Source organism: Pelodiscus sinensis, chromosome 15 (genome assembly GCF_049634645.1).
Source record: "Pelodiscus sinensis isolate JC-2024 chromosome 15, ASM4963464v1, whole genome shotgun sequence".
NCBI classification, from domain to species: Eukaryota; Metazoa; Chordata; order Testudines; family Trionychidae; genus Pelodiscus; species Pelodiscus sinensis.
Window position 1 is genome coordinate 9,538,403 of NC_134725.1, and position 21,161 is coordinate 9,559,563.

General features: G+C 44.2%; 1 protein-coding gene across 1 annotated transcript in view; it reads right to left on the reverse strand.

Annotated features, from left to right (window-relative positions):
- BICDL1 (BICD family like cargo adaptor 1) overlaps positions 1-21,161 on the reverse strand; it is a 176,988-nt gene that overhangs the window by 140,800 nt on the left and 15,027 nt on the right. The gene's annotated exons all lie outside the window — the stretch shown is intronic.

Below are 21,161 nucleotides of genomic sequence, written 5' to 3' on the forward strand. Positions count from 1 at the left end.
CACGGTAGCAGTCTAGACACAGGTGAAGTTTTTTAGAAAAAAAGGCCACTTTTTTTGAAAAAACCCTGTAGTCTAGACACACCCTCAGAATAAAAATACCCAGCATTAGAGGAAGCAATCTGCTTCTGTCAAAGGTAAAAGTGAATGGTTTATTTAAAAATAATAAATAATTCTGTGTTCCTACATAAGAATATTTCACTACCAAGCCTGTTGCATCACCCTTGGGGCTGCAGAAGTTGATCTCTGTACTCCTGCTTTTCACCAAGAATAACACTATTCCTGAGCTTCTGTGGTCAAAATTATACTAGTGTAGATGCAGCATTGACGAAAGTTGACGCCATTGGCCTCCGGGAGACCTCCTGCAGCTGTCTGCTCCAACTCTGGCCACAACTTCTGCTTCTACTGCTTTCCTGCTGACCTCTGGGAACAGTAGAAGGGCCGTCCCACATGGAGAGCATAGGCAGTGAGCAGCATATCATGGCAGATGACAACATGAATGTCCCTAATATTTCTTTGGATACTTTCACAGTTGCGAATACTTCTGCTCCCACGGCCTCCACTTTCTGCTCAGGAAATATTGGACCTCATTGAGGTTTGTGGAGAGCTGTCCATCCTGCATGAGCTCAGGAACAGCAGGAGAGATGCTGACACCTACAGCAAACTCACAAACAAAATACTGGAGAAAGGCCATTCCAGGGACGCCCAGCAGTGTGGGGTGAAAATTAAGAATAGTGGTAGAAATGTAGCCATGTTAGTCTGGTGCAGATGAAACAAAAAACAGGACTGTGTAGCACTTTAAAGACTAACAAGATTGGCCTGGGGGCAGGAGGAAAATGCAGGAAGAAAGCCTCACCTGCCCTGATGACAACCCTGCTCCCTCCTCTTCCCACCCTGTGGCTTCACCCCCAGGATACTTAGGGGCATCTGGAGCCCCAGGATATGGGGGAGGGACATATCAGGGAGCTGGAGCTTTTAGGCCTTCGGGAGGCAGTCCCAACATCTTTCCTGAATCCCTCCTTCCTTCCAGTACCTAGTTCATTCCATTCTGTATTTTCCCAAATAAAAACTCCAGTTATTTGCACAATGGTCTTTTTACTGATTGAACTGCAGAGGTGTTTGGGGAGGGGAGTTAAAGGGATACATAGGGAATAAAGGGGCATGGAAAGCCATGGAGGAAGAGTCTCAAAAGAGGCCTTGCATAAAATTGTGTTTCCAGGTCTCTCTGAAAGATGAACTTCTCCTTGCTATGCTCTCCTTTTTTTTTTAATTGTATCCTTTGGTATATATGGTTGTGACTATTTTCTTCCACTATTTGATCTGAGGAAGTGGGTCTGGCCCACAAAAGCTCATCATCTAATAAACCATCTTGTTAGTCTTTAAAGTGCTATATAGTCCTGTATTTTGTTTCTGCCCTCCTTATGGAACTGATGTCTGGCTGCTCAAACTCTTGGGCTAGGTGCTCTGCTTCAGCGCCCCCACCCAGTCAGAAAAGTTTCTCCTTTTTTCTCACACAGGTTGTGGAGCACACAACAGGTGACCACCATGAAGGGGATGTTGCATTTACTGAGGTCCAGGCCAGTCAGGAGACTCTTGAACCTCCCTTTTAAATGTCCAAATACACTTTCCTCCACCATTCTGCCCCTGCTCAGCCTGGTGTTGAACTCCTCCATGCTGGGGTCCAACCTACATGTACAGGGCTTCATGAGCCATGGGAGCATAAAGTAGGCTGGTTTGCCCAGGATCACTATAGGCATGTCCACTTCTCTGACAGATGTTCCTGCTGCAGAAAAGAGTTCTAACAGGCATCTTTCAGAAGAGGCAGGAGTTCTGAAAGATGCATATACCATGCACCTTTCCTGACCATCCTGCACTGAAGCCAGTGAAGCAGCCCTTGTGATCCTTGAGTTCCTGCAGCACCATGGAGAAGTATCCCTTGTGTCTTATGTACTCTGAGGCACAGTGTTTGGAGGCTAAGATGGGGATGTGCATGCTGTCTACAGCACCCCTACAGTTAGGGAAGTCCATTCTGGCAAAGCCCTCCATGATGCTGTCCACATTCCCCAGAATTGCAACCCTCCATAGCAGGATGTTGTTGATGGCCTTGACTGCTTGTATGAGAACAGCCCCGACTGTAGATTTCTCTACCCCATACTGGTTCCAGACTGACCGGTAGCTGTTTGGCGTGGCAAGCTTCCAGGGGGCAATTGCCATGTGCTTCTGCATGGTTACAGTGGGTGTCATGTGGGTACCTTGGTGCCTCAGGGGAAGGATGAGCCATTTGCACAGTTTCAGGAATGTGGCCTTCCACATACTGAAGTTCTGCAGCTACTACTGATAGTCCCATCTCTGAGTGATGATGCGGTCCCACCAGTATGAGCATGTCTCCTGATACCAGAACTAGTGTTCCACTATATCCAGCAGATTGACTTGTGTTTGCACTAGCATGAGTGTCAGGGCTTGTCAGAGCTGGGCCTCCATGCCATGCTGAGCTTCATCCTTGTTCTCTTCCTGGCGGTGCAACATAGATAGGCTCTCAAAGTATAGTGCCATGAGACACAACACAACAACTATAAGCAGGACAACGCTTTTGAGCACCCCAGGTTCCATGGTCATAGTGCTCTGGCATCCATGTGGGGAACCAGGGCACAAAAGGCACAAGCGCACCGTCCCCTTTATCTCACATGATGGAGGAAGGACCACAGAAGAACGTTATGGGATGCAGCTGATATGAGCCCCTTTAATAATCCAGTGCTGATTTTTGGATGCAGCAGATACAAGAAGCATAGACCAGACTGCCTAGCTCCCTACAATGCCTTTCTCTCTGAGTCTATGGCAAGCTCTGTAATTTGGATGTGCTATTTCGTACATTAGATTCTTGCCTGTAGTGAGAACATAGCCCATCGACTTTTCAAAATTTGAGTGGTAATAAATCAATGATAGTAGATTTGACCTTATTTCGTAGTGTTGACATATCTAAGTTTAGGTAGAGCACCTGCACTAAGCACTCTTTCCCCTTTCTTTCAGGAGTTCTGAAAGATGCATATGCCATGCACCTTTCCTGACCATCCTACACTGATGTCAGTGAAACGGCCCTTGTGATCTTTGAGTGCCTGCAGTACCACGAAGAAGTATCCCTTGTGGCTTATGTACTTTGAGGCACAGTGTTCAGTGGCCAAACAACAATGGGTATTTTAAAATATTGCTCTCTTTCAGGCTTCGTCTAGAGTGCAGGTTTTTGTCAGAAGAAGCTTTTGTGGAAAAGATCTTCTGGAAAAACTTATTTAGAAAGAGAGTGTCTACATAGCAAAAGTGCAAAGAAAAAGCAATGTGCTTTTTCGAAAGATAGCATCCACATTGATTGTACACTATCTCGCATTTCAGTTGTGATTACTGTGGATGGAGTGGCCACCAGGGCACCTTTGCTTTTTCCTGGAGGCCTCTTCTTCCGAAAAAAAGAACAATTATTTACCTTGTTACTCTTTGAGATGTGTTGCTCATGTCCATTCCAATATACATGTGTGTGCACACTGTGCATGTGCCATCAGAAATTTTTCCCTGAGCAGTACCCTTAGGGCCAGCAGGGAGCCGCCTGGAGTGACGCTGGTATACCGGCCCATATATACCCCTGCTGGCCCCCTCACCCACTCAGTTCCTTCTTACCAGCATACTCTAGATCAAGGGCAGTGGGCGGGGATTTGGAAGACATGAGCAACACATCTCGAAGAATCACAGTTATGAGGTAAGTAACCGTTCTTTCTCCTTCAAGTGATTGCTCATGTGCATTCCAATACACATGAATCCAAAGCAGAACCTAAGGAGGCGGGCTGAACAATGAAACTACAGAGGAGTGAGTGGAGGACCATCCTACCCAGGGCAGCGTCCTCTTGGGCCTGATGCAACAGTGCATAGTGGTTGGCAAACGTATGGACAGAGGACCATGTGGCAGCTCTGCAGATGTTCAGGATGGGAACCTGCGCTACGAAAGTGGTGGAGGCGGCTATCGCCCTCGTGGAATGCGCTCTAAGGAGCGGAGCCGAAATGCCCACCAGAGTGTAGCACTCCCTGATGCAGGTGGCTATTTAAGAGGCTATCCATTGGGTGGACACTGGTTGGCCCCTCATGTGCTCTGTGATAGCCACAAAAATTGTGGCAACTTCCAGAATGGTTTGGTCCTAGCTAAATAAAAGGCTAGCGCCCTACAGATGTCTAGAGTGTGTAAAGCCTGCTCTTTCCCAGATGCTAGTGGTTTAGGGTAAAAAACCGGCAGGAAGATGTCCTGGAAGGTATGGAAAGATTACACCACCTTTGAGAGGAAAGCTAGGTGAGGGCGGAGCCGAACCTTATCCTAAAAAAATACCGTATAGGGGAGATCCAACAAGAACTAAATAACTAATCAGGCTCTGAACTATTTACAAATGTGAAGGCTTCTTTGAAAAAGCCGTTGCAAAGTGAAACTGATAAGCAGGAGCTCTGTCCGCGACCGAGGGCGGCTGAGAGGAAATGAGCAAGCTGGACCGTGCGCAACACATCAAAGGCACGAACACCGCCTTGGGCAGCCATGCATGCACGGTCCGGCGGACCACGGCTCTGATAGCTCTCTGATTCGTGGCGCTGGGATGGGACCCGACACCTGGAGTGGAGCACCCATGGAGCCACTCAAAGAAGAACAGATCAAATTCATTGGCCATGTTATATAAACAAAATCAGAGAAAATATGATATTCTAGAACAGGTACATGACAAAAATCAATATTAAGATAAAAAGGTCCCTTTGTTTTTTCTGCCTCTTTTATTAGTCTCTAATACTGCATTGTATATTTCTAGATATTTAGGAAATGTACAGACCATATTTGTCATTAATATATTCTGTATCAATTATCTGCTTGCACACTGCTTGTTGCGTGGGTGAATTTCAGATTGAAGAGTTTCCTCAGTAGATTCCGCTCTTGCTGCCCTCTTAAAATTCATTTTAATTAGTCTGTATAAAAAGTGATTGGCCCTCTCTCATATCAAATGAGGCTTATGAGAAATCTGCTGCCATCTTCTATATTATGCATGTATAGCCGGCAGATAGTATTCCTTGCAACATCTTTTGTTTGTTTATACATAAAAGACTAACCTTCACATAAATAACGGAACAGCTATGTGTTTGCTCTACAGTATTGTTTATTTAAGATTTCAGAAGTGACTTTGCAGCAAGAGAGTGTGTCCACCTAAATAATGAGAGTCTGTAATCTGCACTGGCAATGCTACTGGACCATCTTGAAGCCTATTTCTCACACACTGAAAAACACTATGGTTGTCCCCATGGGAGTTGTATGCGTGGAAAGGATTGGACCCTTATGGTTCTCTTTACTTTGACACATACTTCAGTATACATTTATCCAGAGTTGCACTGCTCTCTCCTGGTGATTTACTGCCTCAATGAAAAGATACAGTCAAAAGAAACCCCAGTATCCTAAAAAATGGGTGTCATCAGACTTTCATAGGCATATTAATTAAATCAGCCTAAATTTATGCACATGTTTTACTGATCTTTAGATGAAATCATTCATATTTATTGAGGGTAATTACAGTGGTTTCCAGCCATCTGGTTGTGGGCATTCTACATCAGTCTACTTATTTTTCTTTCTTTAGAAATCAGTTTTCTTCATACAGTCTTAGAGGCCTATTCCTTCAACACCTCTAGGGTTTATGGAAGTTATTAACTTCTGATGATGGAAGTTAGGTATTTGGAAGCTAATTCTGTTAATGGGAATTAGATATATGAAGTGCCTCAAGTGTGGATGGGGGAAAAAATCCCCTCAATTTCCAACTCCAAAGATTGAGAAAGGCATCAATTTTGGAGGTCATATGTGAATACTGAAAGCCCACCAAAGTATATTATATTGAATCTTGACATAAGTTCTTGGCTTCTCAGGTTAGAATGAATTGAGTGTTGTTTATATGACTTTCTTAGTTCTAGATGGAAAAGAGGATGCAGTGCATTGTACCACTCCAGTGGCACCCTATACTAGATTATTTGTGTACAAAAGAGCAGTATGAAGGATGCCTGGATTCTTTATTTGTCTACAAGTCATTGCTATAGCTTGGCCTTGCTCAAGGGAAAATCTGTCATGGAGAACAGAATAATATCCTCTTATCTATGGTCACAGAACCTGGGGAGGGGAAAAACCGTATGGACTTTGTAGAAAACACCCTGGCCACTTCCAGGATCTCTCTCTTTTGTTTTAGATAAGAAATGGTCATTGGTGGAACTTGCTTGCTTGTCTTTTAGAATTGGTTCATGAAATTGGAAGGAGAAAATGAAAAATGATTAGGGGGCTGGAGCATATGACCTACGAGGAGAGGCTGAAGGAGTTGGGTCTGTTTAGTCTGCAGAAGCAAAGAGCGAGGGGGGATTTGCTAGAAGCCTTCAACTTCCTGAAGGGAGGTTCCAAAGAGGATGGAGAAAAGCTGTTCTTAGTAGTGACAGATGGCAGAACAAGGAGCAATGGTCTCAAGTTGTGGTGGGAGAGGTCCAGGTTGGATATTAGGAAAAATTATTTCACTAGGAGAGTAGGTTACCTATTTCACTGGAATGAGTTACCTAGGGAAGTAGTGGTGTCTCCATCCCTAGAGGTGTTTAAGTCTTGGCTTGACAAAGTCCTGTCTGGGTTGATTTAGTTGGGATTGGTCCTGCCTAGAGCAGGAGGCTGGACTTGATGACCTTCTGAGGTCTCTTCGAGCTCTATGATTCTATGATTCTCTGAGAATATATAATAGGGGAATCCTATGACATTGTCAGAAAAATGAATATCTCCATGTACATTTCAAATAGTTCTCTTAAAAATCATACCACTTCATATTCATCTACTAGATTAGATCTCAAGTGACAGTCACAGCCAGCTCTAGGTTTTTTGCCGCCCCAAGAGAAAATTTTTTTGGCTGCCCCCCCTTTTTTTCCAGGGAGGGTCTGTGTGCAAATGCAGCTTTCACAGCTTGCTGGGGGTGCACACGCAAATGCAGCTTGTGTGTCTTCCCGGGGGGGGGGGGGTGCGCACTTCAGGGGGAGCCCAAACCCCGGGGCATTTTCATCTCCTAGGAGAGCGCCAGGGACTCCACACGTGAGGACAATGGGACGGCAGGTTCATCAACAGCAAGCCAGTTAAAGACTTCCAAAGCATGCAGCTGTTCAAATCACCTAGTGCTGGAGTTCCCGTCCCACTCCTCACTCTGCAAAGGGATTTTATTATTAGAAGCCTTATAATCACTCAAACTCCAATCCCAACACATAAGCTGTCCAACTCTTGGTGTCCATGGACAAGAATCAGCCTCCCTATACAATGAAGCAGTTCAAAGGGATTAAGAGAACTTTTGTTTCAAATCCCCAGCTCAACTCTCCAGAACAAGACACGCAGCAGACAACAAAACCCCACTAGCCTAGGACCTATTCCATGAGTGCAGCCCTGTGCTTTCTCCTTCAAGGATGGACCAAAGAGCCTCTGAAGCAGGGTGGATTTAAATACCTTTGATTTTAATCTAATTTTAATCATGATTTAAACCGGCAAGCAGAAAACCCAAGTTTAAATGAGTAATTAATCATTTAAATTATACTTTTAAAATATTTTCCTAAAGGATGGTTGAGTCTTATTGATTAGCAACCTTTAAAACATGTTGATTTACAACTAAATATAACCTTTATGCCAAATTTGGTACATCTATTTACTAACCAGGAGAATACACTCAGTACAGCTATCAACTAAATAAATGCCCAAATAATTGTGTAATTTAGATGTGATCAGATTCTTAATTTTTACATTTTTATTCTATTACAAAATGATGCATAATAGGAACACTTAAGAGACAGGTTTTACCCCATTTATTATTTGCTAAGTGGTGGCTACTTTTTTTTAAAACATATGATTTGCATCTACTTTTGTCTAGATGGAAATTCTATTTAAAATAAATAAAACCAGCATTTAATTTTTGTATGAAATAAAACTACCTTAAATGTGAAGGACACATAACAAAAAAGTATCCAAACACATTTTGCATCTAAAATTCATTTATTAAACAAAGGAAATATCCATAGTGAATTTAACAGAACGAATCTAGTCATCACGTTCTTCAAGATGTTAGAACACTCTAATGACCAGTTTTTTACTGAGAGAAGGGAGTTTTTCTGCTTTGTCAACTCTTGGTTTTGCAATGGTGAATGAACTAATCATTGGACTGAACTAGCTGAATAAACCGAAGTGATAAAAACATTCTCTCTTCACCTTCAGAAGAAGCTACTGCTAATGTAAACACTGGTTCTGGGTACTAACACTAGTGAACTGGTAGAATTTCTTTAAAAGTTGACAGGAGACATGTTCTATTTAATTTTTAAATTTAATTCATGTTATTTAAATAGGTTATGATAAATTTAGGCCATAACATTTTTAAATTTAATTTTAAAGGTATATTATTTAAAACAAAGCCTATTTAAATGGGATCACAATTCCAGTTTTAATAAAGCTCTCCTGCCCCAGAAAGGAAGGGACTTGGGGACATGGGCACTGGGAACACCAGAGTTCCCCTTCCTCAGAGAAAGGGAGAGGGAGAATCACCTGAGTCCCAAGCAGGTGTAAGGTTGTCAGGACACAGTACAAGGGGGCTGGGTTCCTGGGAAGGTGTGTGTGTGGGGAGGAGGGGAAGGGAGGGTGTTCAGGACCCAGAGATTAGGGGGAGAGGGTATTGTTTAGAGAGCTAGACAGGAGATGGGGATCCAGGTGGGAGGCGGGGGCAGGGGGAGAAGAGGAGACGGGATCCTAACAGGGTTGCAGTGGGCAAGAAGGTGGGGTTGCTGGACAGAGGCCAAGCCCGGGGAGGCAAAGAGAGGAGGGAGATGGGGGGAGGGGGTCATGAGACAGTGGGCAGAGGCACACAAGTAGGGGGGGACAGCTGGGCAAGGGGGGTTCACAGTCAGGGGAGTTGCAGGGGAGAGAACACAGGTGGGGGGAGTTGCAGGGAGGGCGCACAGGGGGCGGGTGGTTGGCCGGCCAGGGGCACACAGGCGGGGGGGCCTGCACTCATTAAGGTGAAGAAGCCTCTCCAGCTGTAGCTGCCCCATGCCGCCCTCCCAGAAGGGGCCGCGCCTTGGGGCTGCCCACGCAGAGTTCCCAGTGCCCTGGGGCAGCTGGGCGCGGGGCTCCCTGCTCGGGGGATGGGGCCCCGCTGCAGCTGAGCCCAGCGCCTGCCGAGTCCCTATACTCCGCTCCAGTGAGCCAGCTGCCAGGAGCAGCCACCATGGCCATGGCCTACTCCGCCGGGCTCAGCGACACCAGCCACTGCCGCCCTGTGCCGGGGACAGGCGCCTCGCCCTCCCAGCGCCTGACACTGCCCTGCCCTCCCAGTGCTCTGGGGCCAGGCTGAGCAGCTGGGCATGTGGCTCCCAGCTCAGGGCGGCCTCTGGGGGGCTCCCTGCCTCCCTGCTCCTGTCGCCCCTGGCAATGTGCCGCCCCAAGCACCTGCTTGTTTTGCTGGTGCCTAGAGCCGGTCGTGGTGATAGTATGTGTACCAGAAATGATGGTTACACTTTTAAGTTGTATTGAGTAGCACTCATTTATGCACAGAATTGCTGGAGAATTAACTAAGTGCTGTTCAACTTGACCAATGGTTGCAGAATTGGGCCTTTAACAATCAGATCCTGTGGAATACCAAATGCTCTACTAATGCCTGTTTCCTGTCCTGTCCAATTATGAAATTGGATACTCTTACAGGTCCTTGAGCTTGGATGACGTAAGATTCAGGAGGAGCTTACACTGCATTTCAAATCAAAGCATGTAAATGGGAAAAGTGAGCACATCAAAGCAAACGGGAAGAGTGAACACTGTTTTATATAGCTGAGGTCTTAATCTGGGTAACTGGTAATACAACTCCCAACTTTCTGGAGAACTTCAGTTGTGCCAAAAGATGGGATACATTGTGTTGGCTAAACACATTTATTAAACAAAACATCACTAGCTTGTCAAAATGAAGGAAAAAACTCCTTTTTTTTTTATCTAGAGACTTATATTGACATCACTGTAGCATCTGAGTTCCTCATCAGTAGAGATTCTATTTAGCATGATTGTCATTCAGACCCTAAAGGAACACATCACTGTAGACTTCCAGAACAACTTAAATTACACAAACAATACAAAAGATATGCAGTGTGTCCGAACAATAACAATCCAGCATCCATACTTACATCAGAAAAATAATGTTTAATTCTGACAGTCCATCAATAGTTAAAAAAGATTGCACTGTTAGTAATGCTTCATTTTGAAAAGACAGCTATCTGAAAGAACACCAGCAGATTTTGCTGCTTATTTTATTTGACCTGACTTAACTAGTTTTCTATGTTGAAATATCATAGTCTATGTTGGGAGTTACAGATTGAGCTATGTCAGGAAGCACAATATGTGAAGTGTGGGCGAGTGAAGGTACTTAAGCTGTCAAGAGGAATCAATTATAGGAATTCTTGAATTGCGCATTGGATAAAAAACAGATGACATAGCTTTGCATGTGCAACTGTGATCTCAGCTTTTTACTTTAAATCCAAAAATTTCCATAATCTTCCTGAACATTTGGTACTAAATACTATAAATTGTCCAGGATAGCCATTTTTGTACATATGAGGTACTGCTGTAATCTTTTCTTTATTTTGGCATGGAGGGAAAATGTGCAAATAAAGAAGTTCCATTCTGGAAACAATGCATCCTCAGCATTGAACTCATGCAGATGTGGTCTGAGGCAGGGTATACCAACCCCACACTGGCTGGGGAGGGGTTAACCAGGCTTGCTGGCCTGAGAAGGCTCCTTCCCCACAGCCTTGCTGAGAAACGGGCATTGCTTGGTCTTATAAAGACTAAGCTTATGCATATTCATGCAGGCTCAGGTTTGAAATGATTGGTGGAGATGGAATGCCTATTTACATAAGTTTAAAATGATTGGATGACACTCTTTGGAAATTACATATTCATGAGTAACAGTCATTTTATGAATATTCATACGCCTTCAAATTTATACAGTCAGTTGGACACTACGTGCCAGGTGACTAGGGACTAATGGTTTTTGAGAATGATTGACAGTTACATTACAAGACATGCAGCAATGCATGATAGATACAATGATGACAATTTAGACCAAGTTATACATTATGCTCATTGTTACAGATGATACATTGGTATAAGCATGATGATACATTATATAAGCATTCAATCATTGCATAATTTGTAACAGCTGGGCATGCTCTAACTGCAGACCCAGTATAAAGGCCAGAGGAGCAGCTCAGTTGGAGCTGACCACTGGAGGGGAAGGAGCGCCTGCCAGATCACAGGAGCAACCACCCCCCGCTGGCCCTGCTACGGGTGCAGCCACTGTTGTAGCCACCATGCCAGCCACAGCCATTGCGCCAGCCACAGGCTGCAACTGCCGCACCCGCAGACACAGCTAATGCAGCAGCATTTGCCAACAGAGGTGGGGAATATGCTGGCCAGTGGACAGGGGTAGAAAGCAGCCCAGGGTGGGGAGCAAGAGGCCTTCTGGCAGACTTGGCGCATTTTGGGGGGAACTCCCTGCTGAGCCAGTGGTGGGAACCTCCTAGCACTGACAGGGCCGTGGGCTGGGGCTTGGCAGAGGGGAGTGCCCAGGTTCCTCTACCCCCACCTCCTCTTGCTCCCCAGAGAGGGAAAGCCAACTTAGTGAACTACAAACTTGGCCATTAGGCCAGATTTACTCTGCAGAAGGGAGAACTATAGACTTAGCTGCTGGGCCTTACTTACCTTGCAGACAGGGGCACCAGAGACTTGGCAGTTGGGCCTTACCCCACAGACAGGAGCACCAGAGACTCAGCTGCTGGGCCTAGTTTACCCCGCAGACAGGGGAACCTTAGGGTACGTCTAGACTACATGCCTCTGTCGCCAGAGGCATGTAGATTAGGCTACCAGACATAGGAAAATGAAGCGGTGATTAAATAATCGCCGCTTCATTTAAATTTACATGGCTGCCGCGCTGAGCCGACAAACAGCTGATCAGCTGTTTGTCGGCTCAGCGTGATAGTCTGGACGCTCCTCTGCTGACATCAAAAGTATTTGTTGACCACCCAGGTATACCTCATCCCAGGAGGCATACTTGGGTGGTCGGCAAATACCTTTGATGTCGACACCCGCGCGTCCAGACTATCGCGCTGAGCCGACAAACAGCTGATCAGCTGTTTGTCGGCTCAGCGCGGCAGCTATGTAAATTTAAATGAAGCGTCGATTATTTAATCGCCGCTTCATTTTACTATGTCCGGTAGCCTAATCTACATGCCTCTGTCGCCAGAGGCATGTAGTCTAGATGTACCCTAAGTTAGGTCTATCTAGGAGACCATCAACAAATGGTAAATATTTAGATAAAATACCTATCAGTGATGGGATTTTAAAATTCCTTTTGAGATTTTAACAGTTGGAACAATGCGAAAGTTATACTTTTGTTTTTAAGAAGGCAGTCTAGTCATTATATAAACTACTAGTCATAGACTCCTGAAAGGTGCCTGAACTTAGTTAGCACTTCTGGATATGTACACCCTTGCTGAGCATGCTCTAACTGCAGACCATTCAAGTACTTTATCATCCTCCTAGTGAAATAGTTTTTCCTAAAATCCAACCTAGACCTTCCCCACTGTAACTTGAGACCATTAAGCCTCATTCTATTATAGGTCACTACTGAGAACAGCCTCTCTCCAACCTCTCTGGCAATTCCTTTTAGGCAGTTAAAAACTGCTATCAAATCCCCCCTCACTTCTCTCTTCTGCAGACTAATTAAACCCAAATCCCTCAGTCTCTCCTCATAGGTCATGTACTCCAGCCCCTTAATCATTTTGGTTACCCTCCATTGGACCCTCTTCCAAAGCATCCACTTCTTTTCTGTAGTGGGGGCCCAGAACTGGACACTATACTCCAGATGTGGCCTCACCAATGCAGAATAAAGAGGAATAATCACTTCTCTAGATCTGCTGGAAATACTCCTCCTAATGCACCCTAATATGCCATTAGTCTTCTTGGCTAGAAGGGCACACTGTTGACTCATATCTAGCTTCTCATTCACTGTAATCCCCAGGTCCTTTTGTGCTGAACTGCTGCTTAGCCAGTTGGTCCCTAACCTATAATAGTGCTTGGGATTCTTCCATCCCAAGTGTAGAACTCTGCACTTGTCCTTGTTGCACCTCATCAGATTTCTTTCGGCCCAATCCTCTAATCTGTCTAGGTCACCGTTTCCCAAATCATGGGCTGTGGCTTTGGAGGCCTAGCCACTCAGAGAAGCCTCTCCTGGACCGGGGGTTGAATATCCAGGGAAAGGAAAATGGGTGATAGGGGGACTCAGGCCGTCCCTCTCCACTGGGTCCCAGCCCAGGGCCCTTTAGGCAAGGACTCTGGCTCCTGCCCGCTCGGCAGGGAATCCGGTCGATACACGCCAAGCCATGCTTTTAGTCCTTTGCCCTGGGCTGCTTCCTACCACGCCCTGGTTCCCCTGGGGCCCATTCGCCTCTGAGTCAGTACTTGCCGGGGTTGCGGGTGTGCTCCTGCCTCCCTGGGGTTGGCGGCTGCTGGCTCTGTCTCCGGTTCAGGCACAGGCAGCGACTCCGGTCTCAGCTGCTGTAGAAACACCGGCCTGGCCTGGTCTACTCCCTCATTCTGCAGTCTCCCAGTTGGGGCTCTTGTACATTTCAAAGGGGGAACGTAGAATTCCGCATGCAGTCCGGGGCCAGTGGGAAGTCCTGCATTTCTGGGTCACATTTCCAGTGCGGGCTCTTGTGCATTTCAAAGCCATGAAGCCAGGGTCAGTGAGGGGCTCAGAGTCCCCTGCTAATCCCAGGCTCCATGGTATGCTGCATGCCACTAGGAGCCTGGGGTCAGCTGGGGACTCCCCAGCTGATCCTGGACTCCCCGCAGCAGCCCCTTTGAACTGTGCACATGCATGGCTCAAAGGGACAGCTGCTGCACCGCTGATCCATGGATCAGCTGTTCAGTGGCCGTCCCTTTAAATCATGCATCTGCGTGATTCAAAGGACCAGCTGCCTGGAGCCCGAGGTCAGCTGGGGACTCCCCAGTTGACCCCAAGTTCTGGGGAAATGCCGCAGGAGCCCGGGGTCAACTGGGGAGTCCCCAGCTGATCCCAAGCTCCCCACATTATTTCCCAGGACCTGCTGAGGAACAAACCCAGACAAAAGGTGGGCTAGAGCAGTACTGCTTTTGGGGTTGTTTATTGGCACAGATTCTTAAGAGTAAAGTGATACTCACACGCATACATCACATTTATGCTGGCAGTTTGGAGGCAGGCTGCAAGTGTGGTGTAGATTACTTTTGATTTCTCTGGTGTCTGGAGTGCCGGCCAGGCATCAGCTTCCCAGAGACTTGACCATGATGTTCCCTGGGAGATCCCTTCGGATCTGCAGGAGGCTTTGCTTTCTCTGGGCCGGTCCCAGGTTTCTGCTGTGATGTTACATCTTGTCCAAGAGAGAGAGGTTTTCTGGCCGCTTCTCAGTCCATTTATCTGCTCGCAGGGGTCTTTGTCTTTCTTAAAAGGTCACAGATCCTAAATTGCCTTTGACTGGGTATTTCTCATTCCTACCTTACACATATTCCACAGATTACCTACATATTCATAAGCATACATTAAGCAACATGATTTCTAGGTAAAATCCAGCCTAATAGCCTTGAGTAACCAGAAACCTACCATAAATTGGATTGTTTGACATACTAAAAAGACCTAATAATAAGGGTTAACATACCAAAGCCATGATACAGAGCTTAACATAAATTGTAACTAAGAGAGGTAGAGTTAAGGGAAAAGGAGAGGAGTATGTCCAGTCAGCTAGATGCCAGTGGAGAGGAGAGAGGGGGGTTGTGTCTGACTGGTTACAGAGCTGTTGATCATTACCCATTAAGCCTGACAATCTAGCCAGCTTTCTATCCACCTTACAGTCCGTTTATCCAATCCACACTTTCTTAACTTGCTGGCAAGAATTATGTGGGACACCATATCAAAAGCTGTTCTAAAGTCAAGGTATATCACATCTACTGACTTCCCCATGTCCATAGAGTCAGTTACTTTATCATAGAAGGAAATCAGATTGGTCAGGCATGACTTGCCCTTAGTGAATCCATGTTGACTATTCCTGATCACTTTCCTCTTCCAAGTACTTCAAAATGGATTCATTGAGGATTCCCTTCATGATTTTTCTGGGGACTGAGGTGAGGCTGACTGGTCTGTAGTTCCCTAGATTCTCTTTCTTCCCTTTTTTAAAGATGGGCACTACATTTGTCTTTTTCCAATCATCTGCGACCTCTCCCAATGACATATTCCAACTCCCTCAACACTCTTGGATGCATTAAATCTGGCTCTAGGGATTTGTGTATGTCTAACTTTTATAAATAGTTTTTAACTTGTTCATTCTCCACTGAGGGCTGCCCAGCTTCTTCCTATACTGTGTAGCCTAGTGTAATAGTCTGGGAGCTGACCTTATTTATGAAGACAGAGGCAAAAATATGATTGAGTACTCCAGCTTTTCCCACATTATCTGTCACTACGTTACCTCCTTCATCCAGTAAGTGTCCCACACCCTCCCTGATCACCCTTTTATTGCTAACATTCCTATAGAAACCTTTCTTGTTACCCTTCACATGCCTTGCTGGCTGCAATCCCAACTGCATGTAGGCCTTTCTGATTACACCCCTGCATTCTCAAACAGTATATTTATACTACTCCCTAGTCAGCTGCCCTAATTTCTACTTCTTGCAAGCTTCCTTTTTGTGTTTAAGCTCGCCAAGGATTTCCCTGGTAAGCCATGCTGGTTGCCTATCATATTTGTTTTTCTTATTGTGCATCAGGATGGCTTGTTCCTATGCCTTCAATAAAGCTTCTTTAAAATACTGCCAGCTCTCCTGGACTTCTTTTCCCCTCTTGTTAGCATCCCAGGGGATCCTGCCCATCTCTGAAGGAGTCAAAGTCTGCTTTTCTGAAGTCCAGGGTGTGTATTTTGCTGCTCTCCTTTCTTCCTTTCATCAGGATCCTGAAATTGATTATCTCATGATCACTGCTTCCCAGTTTGCCACCCACATCTATTTCCCCTACTAATTCCTCCCTGTTTGTGAGCAGCAGGTCAAGCTGTACATGGCCCCAGATTGGTTCCTTCAGCACTTCTACCAGGGAATTTTCTCCAACAGAGCAGTTTTCTCCAGAAACTCCCTGAATTGTCTGTGTACTGCATTTCTTTCCCTTCCACTCATAATTTGGCAATTATCCCTAAAAACAGATCACATTTGAAGACAGATGTCCTTGAAGTGATTTTCCAACTGAAGTTCTGAATTCTATCTATTACTTCTTTCAGTGTAACAAAACAAAAAGCTGAAACCACCTATTATCCCATAAAGTCAATGGTCACAGAGCACCATTGAGTTTACAGAGAAATCATGGTTAGCCTCTTTCAGGCGAAGGAAAATTGCTAAAATATCAGGCCTTGAAAGGAGTACACTAGGTATCGGGAGTTCCTTTGTTGAAAATATTTCCTTCTAAAAAGGCTGATGGTTCTTAAAGTGATGGATCTGAGCTTCCTCATCCTGAACTTTAAACTTATGTGACATATATTTTCATATGATAGAATCATAGAGCTGCAAGAGACGTTAGAAGGCCATCAAGTCCAGCCCCCTGCCCAAGGCAGGACCAATCCCAATTAAATCAACCCAGTCAGGGCTTTGTCAAGCCGGGACTTAAACATCTCTAGGGAGGGAGACTCCACTACTTCCCTAGGTAACCCATTCCAGTGCTTCACCACCCTCCTAGTGAAATAATTTTTCCTAATATCCAACCTGGACCTGTCCCACCGCAACTTGAGACCATTGTTCCTTGTTCTGCCATCTATCACTACTGTGAACAGCCTTTTCCAGCCTCTTTGGAACCTCCTTTCAGGATGTTGAAGGCTGCTATCAAATCCCCCCTCACTCTTCGCTTCTGCAGACTAAACAGACCCAACTCCCTCAGCCTCTCCTCGTAGGTCATAAGCTCAAGCCCCCTAATTATTTTGGTTGCCCTCCACAGGACCCTCTCTAATGCGTCCACATCCTTTTTGTAGTGGGGGGCCCAGAACTGGACACAATACTCCAGATGTGGCCTCACCAAAGCCGAATAAAGGGGAGTAATGACATCTCTGGATCTGCTGGCAATGCTCCTCTTAATGCAACCTAATATGCCATTAGCCCTCTTGGCTACAAGGGCACACTGTTGACTCATATCCAGCTTCTCTTCCACTGTAACCCCCAGGTCCTTTTCTGCAGAACTACTACTTAACCGGTTGGTCCCCAGCTTGTAACTATGCTTGGGATTCTTCCGTCCCAAGTGCAGGACTCTACACTTGTCCTTGTTGAACCTCATCAGATTTCTTGTGGCCCAATCCTCCAATTTGTCTAAATCATTCTGGACCCTATCTCTGCCCTTAAGCGTACCTACCTCTCCCCCCAGCTTAGTGTCATCTGCAAACTTTCTGAGGGTGCAATTCATCCCCTCATCCAGATCATTAATAAAGATATTGAACAAAATCGGTCCTAGAACCGAACCTTGGGGCACTCCGCTAGAAAATGACCGCCATCCTGACATCGAGCCATTGATCACAACCTGCTGGGCCCGGCCTTCTAGCCATCTTTCTATCCATCTTACCGTCCATTTATCCAATTCACATTCCCTTAACTTGCTGGCAAGAATATTGTGGGAGACCGTATCAAAAGCCTTGCTAAAGTCAAGGTATATCACATCCACTGACTTCCCCATGTCCACCGAGCCAGTTACCTCATTATAGAAGCTAATCAGATTGGCCAGGCACGACTTGCCCTTTGTGAATCCATGCTGACTATTCCTAATCACTTTCCTCTCATCCAAGTGCCTCAAAATGGATTCCTTAAGGATCCGTTCCATGATTTTTCCAGGAACCAAGGTAAGACTGACCGGCCTATAGTTCCCTGGATCATCCTTCTTCCCTTTTTTGAAGATGGGCACTACATTTGCCTTTTTCCAATCATCCGGGATTTCTCCCGATCTCCACGACTTTTCAAAGATAATGGCCAAAGGCTCCTCAATGACATCTGCCAACTCCCTCAGTACCCTCGGATCCACTGGCAATGCTCCTCTTAATGCAACCTAGTATGCAACCTTCTTGGCATGTTGACTCATGTCCAGCTTCTCATCCACTGTAACCCCCAGGTCCTTTTCTACAGAACTGCTACTTAGCCAGTTGGTCCCCAGCCTGTAACAATGCTTGGGATTCTTCCGTCTTACGTGCAGGACTCTGCACTTGTCCTTGTTGAACCTCATCAGATTTTATTTGTGTTTACATGACTTTATGCTATAATAGGTAGTTTCAGCTTTCTGTTTTGTTACACTGATACTTTCTTTCTCCACCACAGAAAGGGAGTATTCTGCTTCTGGTGGTCTTCTGATCCAAGTAGCAAGGGAATAGGTTGGTATTTTGGTGGGGAAAAGTGAGGTTAAATTATTTTATGTTTAGTTTTTTCTTAGTGTCAGGACTATGAAGAAAGGGCAATAGCAGCATCTCATCAAAAGTTTAAAGAATTACCTTTTGGTCTTGCAATGGCCTAAGAATCAGCAAACTATTTTGGTCAAATTCAACCTATTTTTCCTGCAGATGTTAATTCACTTTATCTGCCATTGTTGTCTTGATCATATAAAATATTCAGACACAAATTAGGACAAACAACTGATTCAGACTCAAGTTATAGCCCTTGCAAAACAATGATTTTTTTTTCTTGGCCTAATCTAACAAAGCAAATAGGACAACTACTAATTCAGAAAGAATTAAATAAAGTAACATGTAGGATGTCACTGCTGAGTTTTCCAAGAGAGGAATAAGCACTCCCACTCAGAAAAAGAACATATTAAATATGTACAGTACGAAAATCGTGATTCTGAATTAAAAAGGCAGGTAATAATATCTAAACTTCTTGTACCGTCTTTTTCAAGACTCCTTGTACATAACCTGTTACTGCTTATCGTGATTTTACCTATATTGTGAATAAACCACCAATCTTGTTCATTTGTTCTTGTCATATATCACATACATCAAGGAATAGTGTGCATATAATTATACTTTTTGGAATTTTGGAGTAAATTCTCTAAATAAGCTCCAGTTTTTCTTTGAAAGTGATCTGCTATATTAAAAAAACCATGACTTTGCTTTTGTACTTAGTCATAAACATCTGCAAATAAAACAGACTATGATGTACATAAGCTTCAGGGGGTAGCTAAGTTAGCCTATACAGGATAAACTTAATAAACAATAAATGGTCTGGTAGCACTTTACAGACTAACAAAACACGTAGATAGTGTCATGAGCTTTTGTGGGCACAGCCCACTTGTTCAGATGACCAGAGTTTTGAGTTTAGGATATGCAGACCCAAAATAAATAATGGAGAAGGGAAAGGGGGGAAGGAAAAAAAAGAAGGGGCAGAGGGTATGAAAATATTAAAGGGAAAAACAAGGCAGAACTGGTAATCTATAAGTTCCTAAAGATTGGATAGTTAAAAAAAGCAGAAAAGGATCATAGAATAGCAATTAGATAGAAAGGGTAATAACGCAAGAATGTATAGATTCTTATAGAATGTGTACATTCTTATAGATTACCAGCTCTGCTTATTTTTTTCCCCTTTTGACATTTTCATACCCTCTGCTCCTTGTTTCCTGCCCCCCCTTTTTTTCCTTCCCCCCTTTCCTTTCTCCCCTATTTATTTTGGGTCTGCACATCCTAAACTCAAAACGCCAGTCATTTTAAGAACTGGGCTGTGCCCACGAAAGCTCATGATCCCGTCTACATGTTTTGTTAGTCTATAAAGTGCTATCAGACCATTTGTTGTTTTTTAAGTTTATGATGTACATGTTCTTAGAAAAGTGACTTGTAAAAGCCACAATACATAATTAAAAACAAACAGGCTTACCTCCTTTAATACTTATTTTACATAAGAATCATGCAGTGTTTCTGATGCTAACTTGTAAATGTAATCTAATATCTTTATTTTTATTTCATGACAGAACACAGCCCTATTCACTACATTTTATCCAGGCCTATCTGCAGAAATCAGCTTAAAATCTATTTACAAATTCCAATAACTTTTACATGGTAGAAATGGCTGGGAAGTGGAGATTTGACATAAATGAGCTCTATCTTTTGATCCACAATTCAGAATTCCTTGTTTTCAGATTTTAAATACTCATCTGTAGATGTGTGATCAGTTTTAAAACACAAAGAATTAATTATATTATGTAATTGTGGTTGTGTTCTTTAAAACTGACATATTTTTAAAAAATCACCTAAATGTGAAGGAGAGATTAAAGTATTTCCCACTCCATTAGAAACATGGTTTCAGTGATGATTCTTCTTCAATCCCTTCTATAAAAATGTAATGTTTTGGGCTAGCCTACTTCCCAAATGACTACTTCCATTTTCTTACTAAATGCAGTTTAGGCAGAGCAACAGCACCACACAATTTACATCTAGTTTCAGAAACCTCTAACCAACAAACTTGGACTCCAGAGAACCACATTTTTGTAGCAACATATATGTATGCTGCAACCCCATCTGCTAACTCCCAAATTAATTCACATCACTACACCTTCCTGGAGGTCAGCCAAAAGAAAGATGCACACATGTCTCTCTACAATTCATCAATATTAGAAAAAGATATGCATTATTTGGCACATATCTCTGTCTCTGGCTGATGTCCGAGACAGATTAATCAGGGAAGAACACACCACCTGCATTAAGACATTTGGGGACATTTTCTGATTATCCCACTTGCTGTCAATTAGGTGGATGGCACAAAGTCAAACTCCTGCAATAGAAGCAGGAGAGAGCAAAGTTTGCAAATTCCCGTATGGATCAAAATGACAAATGTGAAGAGCCTCCCCACAAGAGAGTGCAAGGAGGCCAATTATTGTTAAAATGAGCTCTAACAAAGCATCTTCTCTGTATATTTTGGTTTAAAGCAAGGAAAGAATCTATGTAGGAAACAAAGTATCCATTAGCTTGCGGACTGCATTTGTTCTAGGAAAACAAAACTGCCGGTTAGAATTAAAATTATCAATCAACTTTAATTGTGATGGCATTTAAAA